Genomic DNA, 14,148 nt, shown 5'->3' with positions numbered 1-14,148 from the left:
GCAGTTTTAAAGCTTTTATATTTGGCGGCGCTGATGTTTTTGCGTGGCGCATTTGGCTCATCGTGAAGCGCACTGGTCTACGGGCGGTGAGAGTCCGGGTTCAAATCCCCAGACTGGCCTAGGATCGGTGAAAGTCTGGGTTCTGGTCCATAAAGAAAAGATTTTGTAAAACCGAAACAGTACATGAGCTGAGATACTACTTTTGGAATTGCAAGAGCAGGAGGGATACCTTTTAATTTATTTTTTTCATTTACCGAAATTTTGCCAGATAAGTATGACTGCGGAGTTATTCCAGATTTGGCAGGAAGTATAGCTCACTTTGCTAAACCCCGACTCTTATACATCTCCACCCGAAGCCCCGGGTTCGAGACCCGTATGGTTCGGCTGTTATTTTTCTCTGGGGCTGAACTTGCGCTCTTCTGATTGGCTGCTCATACACCCACCTCTTCCACACGCTGATTGGACACTATTAACACTGAACCCCGCCCTTAAGCCCAGCCACACCCCCTGTCTCAGTCACCATGGTAACGGGACGCGTTCCCTCAGCAGCGCGGAGCGTCATCCTTCACCTACCGGGCTGCGAGTGTCCTCGGGCGGCGGGGCTCTAATCGAGGCCGGGGATGAGGCTGCAGTCTAGGCCGCAGACCAGCGGCTCCCGACTCCCCGCCCACGACAGCCCGGTGCCCGGAGGCTGTAGCGCTGCGAGCCGCTTGGTGTGGCTGCTCACAGGGGGACCCGATTCACGACTCTCTACACCCCTGTACCCCAGAATAATCAATTAACCAATTAACACTCACAGCAGTTTATTACAGCAAATAAGGATATAAAGCATAAAACAATTACACTATACAGCAGTGTTATTAAGCAAGAATCCACACATTTCCATCTCGGTCCCCAGTCTCTCTTAATTTGCTACCTTTGTCGTCCTTTTCGCGCTCATCAGGGGTTCACGTTATAAATAGGGGCGGGTCTGTGCTCCAGGCCCGTGCAGGCTGGGGTCAGGGGAGGTGGGGGGACTCCGGCGGCTCGCTGGCTGGGGGAGAGGCGGCTGGTACCCCGCTGCTCTCCCGGTACAGGCGCTTTGCTCGGCTGCCGGGGAAAAAAAAAATGCATTACATTTTACTTACAAGTTTTAACAAAAGCAGCAACTTTTTCTATGATAAATGCATTTTAAATGTTTTTAATTCTCTCCCTTTAACCTTTACAGCAGGACAGAGGCGTTTCGAGAGCAAGGTAACCGGTTTCTCTCTCTCCTCACACCGGGGGTTTCGGTTTTCACACCGGGTCTCACACGGCTGGGCTCCAGTTTCCTGCGGTCAGTTACCAGTAACTCGAGTTACCAGTTTCCCCCAGTTCAAGCTAAACGGAGCGGTCGGCGCGTCTTCATGCAAACCGGCTCCGGAGAAAGAAAACCCAGCCGGACCTGCAGCTGCACAGTGAGTCGATACCGGTAAGAGACGAAGCCCCTGTGAAAGTGGTTTTCAGTCCTTAACGAGTCCTGAAACTGCGGTCTCTCTCGGCCTCTAGGAAGAAGAGACTCGGACTCGCCTGTGAATCCGCCGCGGAGCTCCGGTCACTCGGTACACGGGTGGGTCTGCGCTCAGGTCTCCACGGCGAGAAGGACCCGACAGCCGCCGTTTAAAGCCCAGAGCCGCGCCAGGATCCTGCAGAAGCCTGGAATACAAACGAGAAAAAAAGCGTTGTGCAGGTAAAAAAAAGCATACAACAAGCAGTTTAAAGAAGCTGAAGCACGATTTTAATACCACGTTTCTCTCCGCAGAGTCGAAGCCACAAGTCCTACAGCCCGTCCGGCAGCTCCGCCAAAAGTAAGTTTCGAACTTCATTTACTTTTCGAGCCCCATTTTATAACGTTTTCCACTCGGACCGAGAAAAGCCGACAGCCGTCGCCCAGGATCCCAGTCCAGCTAAACGGTAAACTTGAGAAACTTTCTTTGTTTGCAAACTCGCTATTTAAAGGCAGAGAAGCGACTCGGGCGTCGGAACCGCTAAACAGCCGCGGATTGAAGTCTAATTGCAGACTGACCGCACCTGCCTTCTCATTCAGACTCGGCCAATAGGGGCGGCGGATCCCGGAGCTGCTCGTCTCTCCTGCTAAACAGCGAGTTTTCAAACAGGGACACGAGACCAAAACTCCTCTAACAGGGACAGTTAAACAAAAAAATAAATCTCATTTGAGGTTAAAAATAAGTTTTAGTCGGAGCTACTCGGTTTGCAGCCCTTCCAGTGCACTCCACTGCAGTAATCTGACTCAACCAGCTGCTTAATTACTGCTGATCCTGCTAATGATCAATTCAACAGCACTGGGTGCAGCTACACTGTAATGCAGTGGACTGGAGAGGCTGCAAGTAGCTCTGATCCCAGTATCAAGGTCCCACCTTCACACTACAATTTCCTGAGACAGGATGGGCTCCCACACTGACACTACACTGCCCACTCATGCTCTTTATTCACCTCAAGACAACACTGCTCACAGGGAACACAAATAAGGAACAAGCAGGTGTTGACTCCACTCTGGAAAGGAAACAGGAAACTGGTTCTGGCTGTGGAGTGGTGTCTGTGTGTCGGGAGGCCATCAGGCTGCAGAGAAACAGGACACCTTGAGACAGAACAGGAGTCTGAAGAGGCTCTGAGACTGAAAGCAATCACTTCTACACCTGTGCTCAACCCATTACCTCACCACGTCAAGCCCAAGCAGTTAATAAACCTCATTCTCAGCACTCATTATTAAACCAGTTTAATTTCTCTGGTTTATACACTCTCCTGTAATGAATGTTAATGGTTCCTGCCCCTTGCCTGCTTTCTGACAGCATCCAAACCACACAGCAGCTCTCCTGTGCTTGTGTTGGGGTGAACTCGACTGTCACAGGGGAAGGACATGTTTTCTGATGATGTGGAGTGAGTCTGAATCCTGCAGTTAGTATGTGAACATGATTCAGATATCAGGACTCTACAGTGACAGTGTTAAGGACAATTGTAGCTGTTGTTTCACACATGAAGGAAACTCCAGAGCCAGAATAAATGTTCTTCTCAGTGTGGAATTCTCCCCTACTTGTTCCTCTGCAGCTCCACACTGACACTCCTCTCCACTCTGAGCACATTCAAACAGGCAGGTTTTTCCTACAGCTGAACAATCTCCTTTCACCAACAGCCTCAGCTGCACTCCCACCCAAAGACACTCAGATCTTTTTCATGGTCCAGTGGAAGAATTCTAACAGCCCAGAACATGAACAAAGCACATTAATTCATGTCACTGGCCCTGTCAGTCAGCCCCTCCTGTCAAGGTGTATTGATACTGTGGGACACTTGAAAATGCAGGTTTTCATTGGAAAGGTACAGTGTCCTCCATCAGTACTGCAATGAGTCAACTTCACAGTCAAGCAATTAGTACTTGTGATCAGAAATATGAATAATCCTGGTTTTAATCTGTGGTAATTGTCTGCATACATTTGATCATATTAAAATACAAATCATTTGTGTTGATCTCTGCATTTTTTAAGTTACTGGGACACATTCACTTTATGTACATTTCAGAGTGTGGAAGAGGATGTGCTTGTATATCCCTCTGAGACAGTAACTGCATGAGGTCTGAGACCCATTGAGCTCACTGCCCTCTGTAATCATCCGAGATGCTTTGCTGTTGCCACCAAGTTCTTATTTTATCTTCAGGTGATCACACTTTAATTTTTTCCCTCCGTCAATAGGGTTGAAATCCAGACATTAGACCCAACAATTTAAGGTGTTTCTACAGTTATTCTCCTGATGACCTCCTTGGTTGCATTATAAACTGACTCAAAGCTACAACACCTGAATATTTGATGTGTGTCCTCCGATCTGAGATGTAGATGACATGTATGGTCCCTAACTAACACCACCTCTAATCCTACTCCTGTACATGTGATCTCCATCTGAGCGCAGAGGACATTGAGGTGTTGCTGGAGCTCTCAGCTCTGAGTCCACAGCCTTCAGGTTTGAGCTTCAGTGACCCAGTACACTAGTGCTGATGGAGACAGACAGGTGAAGGAGTCTCCTCATGATCTCCCCAGGCCAGGCCATGACTCTCACAGGAGGTGCTGTTCTCTGGAGCATCTGCAGCTCCTTTCTTTCTCCACACTTGAACCTGTCATCTCTGTCCTCTGAGCACATGCTGAAGCCTGGTGGAGGGAATGTCATGGCCTGGGGATGCAGGAATGTCTCAGACTGGGTCACTTGTTATTGAGGATGTAGCTAATGATGGCAGCAGCAGAGTGATTTCTGAAGTTTACAGAAACAATTTCTCTTATGCAGCAGAAAATGCTTCCATACTTAATGGACAGTGCTGCACCATGCAGCATGACAATGACCCAAAGCATCCAGTCAGTGCAACCAAAGAGCTCATCAGGAGAAAAACAGAAACTGGGCAAGTGTCTGCAGATTTCAGTCCAACTTGATATCATGCTAAATCAATGACTTCAGGTAAAAGCATCTCAAGAACAGGCGATACCTCATCTTCAATGATGACACTGAGTACAGTGAGCTCAGTTAGTGGTTTAAACTCTAAAATGCATGTAACGTGAATGTGTCCCAATAAGTGAGACTATATGACATGATGAGGATTAATTCTCCACTATTCCTGCTGTTCACCATGCTCAGAACTGAAGTTAAGATTTCCCAATTGAGGAGAATCTGATTTACAGGTTGTTAGCTTAGATCCCCACAACCTGACATCACACTGACACTCCTGGTATTTGGTATTAATGTGGAAGTCTGACATGTACACTTAATTATGCATATTCTGTAATTGTTTAGAACTCCATCTTGTATACTTGTTTCTGTATCAATACTGATATTCTCAATCATTTAAGATGTAAAACCAGAACACTGAACTTGCTGCTGGGCTTGTCAGCTACACCTCACTGTCCTCTGCAGGAACAGCTCAGTCAGGAGGTCAGTAGGGGGAAACAGTGGACAGTCTTGTACTGGCCAGGCCAGTCTCCACATTTAAATCCTCCTGAGTAGCTTTTTACAAATCAAAAACCCAAAACCTCAAGAATAGACCAGAAGATTTGTATGTCCAGACTGTAGGCAGTTATTGTCTCAAAGGCAGCTTCACCCACATGTTTCCCAGTCTTTACTGTCACTTGAAATTACAGCATTGAACTGGCTGTGCTTGAATATGATCAAATGTATGCAATTCCAAAAATAAAATGTATGTTTTATTCTGTTTATTCATCATCTCCTGTTCATGAATAAACATTGTTTGACTGTAAAGTTGTGGCTCATTGCTGGGGTACTGGGTGCAGATCTAGGACGAGTCTTGCTGTATTTAACAGTGCAGGGGGTTGACATGATTTGCTGTGGAACTGAGGGACCTGTGCTCAGGGGCAAACTGAGAACTAATCTCGTTATGGGAAGCACTTGATTAGTAGTAACACCCTGTTCAGTGGAGTGCTCTGCACTCGGGTTTTAACTGTCCAACAGGCTAGAGCCCCTTCAGTGATCCAGTGCTCAGTATCCCGCACTGTCCCGGGACAGATGTGATGGCAGTACTGTACAGCACACCTCGCTCTGCATGACCCCGGCACATACAGATTCATTAGAGCGCCAAGTTCTTTTTAAAAAGCCAAGACCAACCTAGAACGAGTTAAAACATAAAAGCAACATACGGGTGCGAGTAGAGTTTAAAAAGCACAACCCGGCTTAGAGAAACAGACCGCGTCTCTGTCGGCGCTGCAGCGCGATGTGATCAAACAGCGTCTTGGTCAACTGCCTGACGGATGTGTAGTGATTGAACGTTGAAATTAATAAAATTTCATATGGTTCCTAAATCTGAATTGAAATTAAAGCGGGTGAGTATTTCTCGTGACGGTAAGGACACGGTCTGGAGGTCTTGAGCCCTTTTTATTCCAAATTCATTCTCCCGACAGCGGGACGAGCCCGTGTTGCGCAAAGCGAGCTGCGCTGTACGGCCGAGTGATTCCCTGAGCCCCTCCGCCAGCGCAGCTCCTCACTCCTGTCTGATGACTGTCGCTACGCTGCTGCTCAGGGCTGAACTCCGAGCTCTTACCTGCTTGTCTTGTGTTTCAGGTCTCCCCTGGCTGCTGTCCCTGCCGCCCGCACAGGACCCATCCCGCACTGACCAGACTGCTGGCGCTGGACAGGAAATCGTCATCCCGGACGCCGTTACTTGTGATTCTGTAACTCACGCTGTGTTTTTGTTTCATTGTTGCCAACTGTCTTTGATTTGTATGCTTGCAAAACTCAATAAAGAATTTTGACTTCTGTCTTCCTTTCTTCGTAACATTATTTCTAACACAAACATAAAACCAAACAAAACGAAGAATGAGCACCGCCCGCAATGAATATTCATGAGGGGCGTGGTTAACGAAGGGGCGTGTCGTATGACTAAGTATGGGTGTTGCATTATTCATGAGAGGGCGTCACCAACTGATGTCACATCAACCAATCAAAATGTTTGGATTTGAGCCCACCTCCAAGATTTTTGCTCTCACATGATTGGTCACGTTTGAAGCACCACGCCCATGTCCCGCCCATGCCTCATTCTGATTGGATAAAACCCTATTTTCTCTATTCTGATTGGTTGAAGGACATGTCAATCAAAAAACCACACACCTCCAAAATGACGCAGTTCTTAAGGGTTGTCTTTTCATGATGGATGAGACATTTAGCCCAATCGCAAAAGCCCATCTTCAGACCCCGTCCAGGGTGTGATTTGAATAATACTAATGAACTTTAATTCACCTGATACATAAACAATTTTCTCATTATAGTAAATTAGCATAATTCCGAATATTAGTTACTAATTAAAATAATAAACAGATATTTACAGTTTTTCGTTTTTTTGGAAATTTGAAAGAAAGCAACCAGTATTTTTTAAATACATTATAAACAATATATTTTAAATACATTACCCCCAAAACACAAATGAGCCAGAAGTAAAATAAATTTAAATTTTATTTGTGTTCAGTGCAAGCGTAAACATACATTCTACAAACCAAAAGCATTCGAGTGAAAACGCTTTCCAGTTAAAAAAAATAAAACCAAAACAAACAACAAAAACAGAAATCATTAAAACAGAAGTTATTAAATTACAAGTGACTGGGTCAACCGATTTTAATACAAATTTAAATACATATGAGAGTGTTAACGCCGACATCTTACTAACAAAACAAGCAGTAGAAAAAAAAATAAACAAGAGTTCACACAGTAAACGTTAGAAATAACATTATTTTCACTAGAATTGTTTATTTCACATCAACACATATACAAATAGCTCATTTAAAAACAAGTGACTAGTGCGCGATTTTAATAAATGCACATTGAATGCAAATGAGGAAGTTAAACATCTTACAAAAAACAACAGAAAACGCACTTTTTCCACACTGAATCAAAGTGACAGTATTAATTCAGTACAAACATTAAAAACCTTAAAATAAAAAAACACTTCTAGCCAAAAACGAATTTTCTAGTTCATATGAACAAGAGACATGCAAATCAGCTCATTAAAGTAAAGGGCCATATTTTAATAAATGCAAATGAGGAGTTACCGCCGCCATCTTGCTAATCAAACACAAACAACACAAAACCGCTCGATACTCACTAGCTGAAAGTCAAAAGCGTCCGCAACGATTCCGTGATGTGTTACAACGATATAATAAAAAATAGGCCCATAAAAGACTAAAAACGCAATAAAATTGTAGAAACGCCATTCACAAACCCCACCTCCCCATTTTGGCAGAACTTCCGGTAGGAAATGCGCCAGGGGCGGGGCTTATTTAAATATGTGAATCTCAGCCAATCAGAGTCCATGGCGTCACGAATCAAACCACGCCTGTTGGCAGTAGAGGGTGGGGCTGCACCGCCCTCATGCGTTGGGAGGACGAACTACAAATTAGATTAATTGTAAAACCGCTGCCTATATATTGAATATTAATAAAGGATTTTGGTGGGCAGAGCCGCGAATAATGTCGTCTTGCCTGTTTATTGGTCACTTTGGGCTCCAGGTCCTATAAATTCTGACCCGCCTGGTTATCCTCCTTTCGCGCGAGAGCCGGGCAAGACAGACAGCGGCAGGTAACTGGTCCAAACGCTTTTCAAGCTTTACTGCTCTGTGCATTTAAACCTGTATTAGGTCATTGTTTTACAATAATTTTCTACTCTATTTCTTATTCTTATTTTCTCCGGGCTGTGCTTCTGTTGTCTGCAGAATCTTGTTAATATTCGTTCATGTAACGTGCTGCTTGCTACTGCTCTTGAAATGTACTTGTCATTCGAGACTAACAAACATCACTCTTTTTTTTCCAGTTTTGTCCACTAAATCACATTTTCGTTCAGTCTGCCGGGACCATGTACGAGTCGAGAGGTAAGTTTCAGTATTTTCTCTGCATCTCGTTTCTCTCCAGCTCTCTCACTCCGGAGCTCGGCCAGGACTCGCGGCCCCAGTGACAGTGAGGGGAGAGTTTTACTGCCTGCTGCTCTGGTATCGACAACATGTCGGATAAGAACCGGGGAATGGTGTCAGACAGACGGGGCGCTGCTTTCACAGCCCGGGTCAGCTCTCTTGGGCAGCTCACTGGTACCCTGGCTTGACCAAGAGGAGCGGGCTGTCGGGCTGTGGGAGCAGCTGTCTGCAGAGCCGCGGATACAGACCGTGTACCTGGCTCTGCCGTCTGTGGCTGCAGGCTGCCCTCTGGTGGCGGCTAAGAGCAACAGCGTGTGAGCTCGGGCTTCTGAAACAGTGGAGCTCACTCCACTACTTCACTGTTCAGTCCTGTACTACCGTTCTTACTCACTGCAGTGTGAAATGTCCTCTGACACAGCTCGACTTTGAGTTTTAATGACTGTACTTGTCTGTTATTCCAGCTTTCAACAAAGTCTTTGACTTCACCTCCAGCCTGGTTCCACTTTCACCTTCAGCTCCCTCCCTGTTGCCTCCTGCTGCTCCTCCCTCTACTGAGGACTGAGACTGTGAAGAGTCAGAATCTGGCTCTGGGATTGACAGGGTGAGTTGGTTTAGATCTCTACACCCTGACATCACACTGACACTCCTTCACTACAGCTGCAGCAGTGTCACAGTCTAGATCTCTTCACACTTTCCTTTACTTCTTCCTCTGTCAATAATGTTCCTGATCTTTTCAAATAGAGGCTGATAATTCACAGTGATCTCTGTCCACCACAGGAATCCTGAGTGTCTTCAGCTCCTCCTCTGAGTTCAGATGCTGATGGCATGTCCACTCCCTAACCCCACTACTAACCCTACTCCTCACTCTTCTACATGTGATCATCATCCCAGCTCAGAGGAGGAGCTGAAGACACTCAGGATTCCTGTGATGGACAGAGATCACTGTGAATTATCAGCCTCTATTTGAAAAGATCAGGAACATTAGTGACCGAGGAAGAAGTAAAGGAAAGTATGAAGAGATCTAGACTGTGACACTGCTGCAGCTGTAGTGAAGGAGTGTCAGTGTGATGTCAGGGTACAGAGATCTAAAGTGTGAGGAAGTGTTCTGGCACAGCCTGACCTATTTTAATGAGTTTACATCCTCTTTCCAGCTTTCAACAAAGTCACTGAATTCAGTCCAGCCTGGTTCCTGTCTGTCAACATGTGATGAATAAACACCTTCAGCTCCCTCCCTGCTGCCTCCTGCTGCTCCTCTCTCTCACTGAGGAATGAGACTGTGAAGAGTCAGAATCTGGCTCTGGGATTGACAGGGTGAGTTGGTTTAGATCTCTGTACCCTGACATCACACTGAGTCTCCTTCACTACAGCTGCAGCACTGAAGTCCCTGGTGTTGATCTCCTGGAAATCTCACATGTACAGCTCCTCTCTCCCAGTCTGTAACTGTCTAGAGCTCCATCTTCTGTCGCTGCTTTACCTGTATCTCTGTCACTACTAGTCTCCTGTTGCTACAATAGTCTGTCTCTCCCACTGCAGAGCGGTCTGCACTCTGCTTCAGGAGTGGACAGTGACTCTCTGCCTGTCCTCATCTCTCTCTGTCTAGTCTTCATGTCCACCAGTGAGTGTCTGCTCCTCTCTCCTGTATCTGTCCTTCCTGTTGGTGTTGATCTAGAGCTCTGCCTGGATGTGCTGACTTGTGCTCTGCTGTGTCTCTTCAGAACTGACTGCGTCTCCCCCTGCCCTCTCTCTGCACTGTCCTGCCTCTCTCCTTCTCTACCTGCTGCTCTGTGTGTGAAGTGTGTTACTGGCACCCCAGATCTCCAGGTGAGCTCAGCACAGTTTCTCCTATTTCCTACAGCAGCCTTTTGCCATGAAACCTCTGCAACCCCACATCTTACTTGTGTGTAATTCAATTTCAACTTTTTCTGTCACTCAGGGTGCTGAATCACTATGCTAATGTACTATTTTGCAGCAGCTTGAGCTCTGATTCAGTAATGGACAGGTGTCATTTCCACTGTAGATGAGACACTAGAGAAGTGTGTCCTGCTCTCTGCCTGTCCAGACCCCTTCAGCACAGCCTCCCACTGACACTCGTTCACACTGTGGAAGTGTTTCAGCCTGTGTGACTCTGCACCTAGAGCTGTTCTCTGTAGTGTCACAGTCTAGGTCTCTTCACACTTTCCTTTACTTCTTCCTGTCACTAATGTTCCTGATCATTTCAAATAAAGGCTGATAATTCACAGTGATCTCTATTCATCAAAGGAAAACTGAGTCTTAAGCATTACCTTGGAGTTCAGATGCTGATTGCAGTCTACTCTCTAACCCCACTCCTTATTCTGATACTTGTGATAAACATCCCAGCTCAGAGGAAGAGTGTGGGACTCGGTATTCCTGTTATGAACAGATCACTGTGAATGATCATAAAGAGAACTAGATTAAGACACTATAGACAGCAGTTCCAGGTGCAGAGTCACACAGGCTGAAACACTTCCACAGTGTGAATGAGTGTCAGTGGGAGATTGTGCTGAAGGGGTCTGGACAGGCAGAGAGCAGGACAATATTCTGCAGTGTCTCTTCTTTAGTGAGGACGATATCTGTCCATCAATGAATCAGTCCAGCACAGCCTCCCAGTGACACTGGCTGCATATTTCAATCTGTATGACTCTTCACCTGAAATGATCTACTTGGTCTCAAACTCTATGCTTTCCTTCCCCTCTTCCTCTCAATGTCATTCATTTTCCAGGTGACCCAGTCAACTGTGACCATTGCAGAAATCCTGCATTTCTTACGAATGTCCTCCGAGTTTGGATGTTGATTGGATGGATAAGGGTAAGTGGTAGATAATGATTTTACCCTCAGCCTGTTTCCACATCCACCTCCTTCCTCGCTGCCTCCTGCTGTTCCCCACACTCTGTGTGGACCTTGATGATTCCCAGTGGAAAGAGAATCTGACTCTGAGGTTTATGGGGTAAGTAGATCTAGATCTACACGCCCTGACATCAGACTAACCCTCCTTCACTGTGGCTGCAGCGCTGAACTCACTGGTGGTGATGACCTGGAAATCTAATAAGTCATCTTTCCTGTCCATCCAGGAAGCTTCCTCACCTTCCTACCACCAATCCTACTCCCTTCCTCAGTCTGACTCGCCCTGTGCGTCTCTCTGACTGTCCAGACTGGTCACCTCACCGCCCTGCCTGTGGCCTGGGGTCTGTTCCTGTTAGCCTGCGATGCCACTGACGTTTCATCACCTCCTGGTTTGATGAGGCTGTCGATTGAGATGATCCAGCCTCAGCCTGGGTCTCATTTCCCCGGACTCCAGGCAAGTCCCTGTTCTCCCCAAATATTCAACTCCTTGTGTTTCCAACCTCCTCAATATCCAACCTCCACCTGGATCAAGTGGCTTTGTTTCAATCTGGCTGAAGACATACTGCCTGGATCCCCATCTGTCAGTTCACACATGATGTTTATAGTTCTATTTTCTGTTTCAGTCACAGTTAATTTCCATTACCCCTCCACCATCGTTAGAACCCAAAACAATTCATGAACTGACCAACAACAATAACACCAGGTCTGATAAAATTTATTAGAGGTCATCTTTCTAATTTTTTTTTTACTTCATTCTGTAAAGACATCTGAATCTTATGTTTAAGGAAGTTAACTGTAATTGTAAATTGAATTTTCATTTCTCATGATTTTGTTTTGAAGTTTTAAACTGTGTTTATTGCTACAGGCGTGATTTTTTTATTGGAAAACCGGTTGTTGGTTTAGAGTAACTACTGGCCTCCCTATTACTGTTCTGTTGAACTGAATTAACCTTTATTCCCCCTGAGGGAATTTGTCTTGCACCTCAAGAGCTCATACCATATGACAATAATAAAATATAGCAACAGTACAATACTGTGATACAAGACAACATCTCAGTCAGAAATCAATACAGTATCATAAGATTCAAGACAATCAGCTGTTTAAACAATAAGATGATTTGTACCTCCAAACAATCTTCATTTTTCAACAATTTAATGCTTTCATGTACTAATAAAGTAAATGCTCCTATAATTGCCTAGGTTTCTACGTGTGAAATGCTGTATAAATGTGATCATTAATTGAGGTTATTCAATAACATCAGACCGTAACTAAATGCATTGAATTCCCTTTAACAATTTCCTAACTTAAAAAAAATACTTTTTTATTATCACAGTACTGCTATCGGTTTTACACAGCTTCTATCCTATCTGTAACTTTTGTTTGTATTTAACACATTTCAGTATCTCTTGCAGTGTAGCATCTATGTTGGTAGTTTTTAATTCAGATTTAGCTAGAATTTCCATTCAATATTAGGTAACTATTGACTGCTTGATACTGTAATGTATAAATATAGAAACACAAATGCCTGAGAAACGTGTCTTTTCATAATTACTGTGAATTGTTTTAACTTTTAATAAACAGTTGTTCTCTCTTGATGTGATCTTCTCCGGCTCTCAGCCCCTCTTGCCCCTCTCTGTCAGCTCCTGTCCTCCTGTCAGGATGTTCACCTTCCCTCCTGCACTGCTGTCACCCTGAACTCCCAGACACAGGCGCTCTTACCTCCCTCCCTGTCCAGCCAGAGTCTGCTCCTCTTCTCCGTGAGCAGGCACACAGTCTGCCTCTTCCTTTCCTTGCTCATCCCAGCACGGACATTCCTGACTCCTGCAGAAGAGAGCACAGGGGAAAGACAGTGATGTTTACAGCTGTAAGAGGTCATGTTCAACAAATGAGTGGCACCATCTGCTCTAGACATACTGCAGCCCCAATACAGTGACAGTGTCTTTCTTGACAAATTGGTGTGGATCTACACACTGGGTGCAGGGGTCTCCAGCCCCAGACCTGTTGCTCTTGTAAGTCACCTTTAAATCGGCAGTTCCTTACAGATAAGGAACACTTCTTTAAGCAGTTGATCAGCACAGCAAGGAGACATCCTTGAGTCCTCAAGAATTAATATTTGGATTTGTTCCCGATCGTCTCTAAAGTACCTGATTTAACTAAACACACATATATATATATGTGATCAGTTAAATTGTCCTAGGCTTTTGGAAGGTGGTAATTTAGGGTTACCTTTGAAACATGCTGAAAACATGTTGGACTGGGGCTTTTCGGGGCCAGAGGGTAAGACCTCCTGACTTCCATATACAAACTTATTCTACCCAAATCCATAAATCATTCTTCTTCCCCCCCTGAGATGTACTCTGTTGGGTAGTCTGGGTTATTATACGACATACTCATGATGCTTCATCTTTCACTTGGAGCTCACTGGATTTGACAGGCTCCCCAACACCCTCCTCTACTGAGCAAGTCAGGTTTATCCTGACCTCATGTGGACATGTAAGAAAGGAGTATTTTTCTCCTGAAAATCTGGCTTTTCACTGCTGTTTTACAGCTTTAAATAGTAGATGTACCGGGTGATTTATGAGATCAGTTATCAGAACTCTTATGCTTTTACATCCAACTATTATTAAAGTTTATTGACAGGATCCAAGCTCTTGAGAAGCACCACCTCGTTTTCATGGGGGGGCCTGTTAGAAAACATACCCAAACTACAGCTATCACAGCACAGATATCACAACACAAAGAACAAAAGAAGAGAAAAGTAAATAAAACACAAACTATATAACTGCCATGAAAAGTAATCTGAAAATTAATAAGTATAATTATTTCGATTACAAGAACATTCATTTTAATATGCTAATCAAACTCTG

The 14,148-nt window shown here is 44.9% G+C and overlaps 3 long non-coding RNA genes across 5 annotated transcripts; all 3 read left to right on the top strand.

Annotated features, from left to right (window-relative positions):
- Window positions 1-1,086: 1,086 nt before the first annotated feature.
- LOC138224779 (uncharacterized) lies at window positions 1,087-6,281 on the top strand. The gene is made up of 4 exons (XR_011183208.1): window positions 1,087-1,450; window positions 1,528-1,708; window positions 1,781-1,826; window positions 6,085-6,281. It is a non-coding gene; the product is annotated as an uncharacterized lncRNA (long non-coding RNA).
- Window positions 6,282-8,060: 1,779 nt separating this feature from the next.
- Window positions 8,061-11,240, top strand: LOC138224777 (uncharacterized). Of its 3 annotated transcripts, none has more exons than XR_011183204.1 (5): window positions 8,061-8,091; window positions 8,323-8,380; window positions 8,881-9,020; window positions 9,571-9,730; window positions 10,135-10,223. It is a non-coding gene; the product is annotated as an uncharacterized lncRNA (long non-coding RNA). The 3 variants fall into 3 exon arrangements; XR_011183206.1 differs by lacking the exon at window positions 8,061-8,091 and adding an exon at window positions 11,160-11,240 and having other exon boundaries at window positions 8,203-8,380; window positions 10,135-10,240; XR_011183205.1 differs by lacking the exons at window positions 8,061-8,091; window positions 10,135-10,223 and adding an exon at window positions 11,160-11,240 and having other exon boundaries at window positions 8,203-8,380.
- A 49-nt stretch (window positions 11,241-11,289) lies between these two features.
- On the top strand, window positions 11,290-12,476 carry LOC138224780 (uncharacterized). The gene is made up of 2 exons (XR_011183209.1): window positions 11,290-11,384; window positions 11,509-12,476. It is a non-coding gene; the product is annotated as an uncharacterized lncRNA (long non-coding RNA).
- Window positions 12,477-14,148: the final 1,672 nt, after the last annotated feature.

The sequence above is a fragment of the Lepisosteus oculatus genome, chromosome 23, assembly GCF_040954835.1.
Source record: "Lepisosteus oculatus isolate fLepOcu1 chromosome 23, fLepOcu1.hap2, whole genome shotgun sequence".
NCBI classification, from domain to species: domain Eukaryota; kingdom Metazoa; phylum Chordata; class Actinopteri; order Semionotiformes; family Lepisosteidae; genus Lepisosteus; species Lepisosteus oculatus.
Note: the sequence above shows the minus strand (reverse complement) of the source record. Positions and strands in the feature narration are given on the sequence as shown.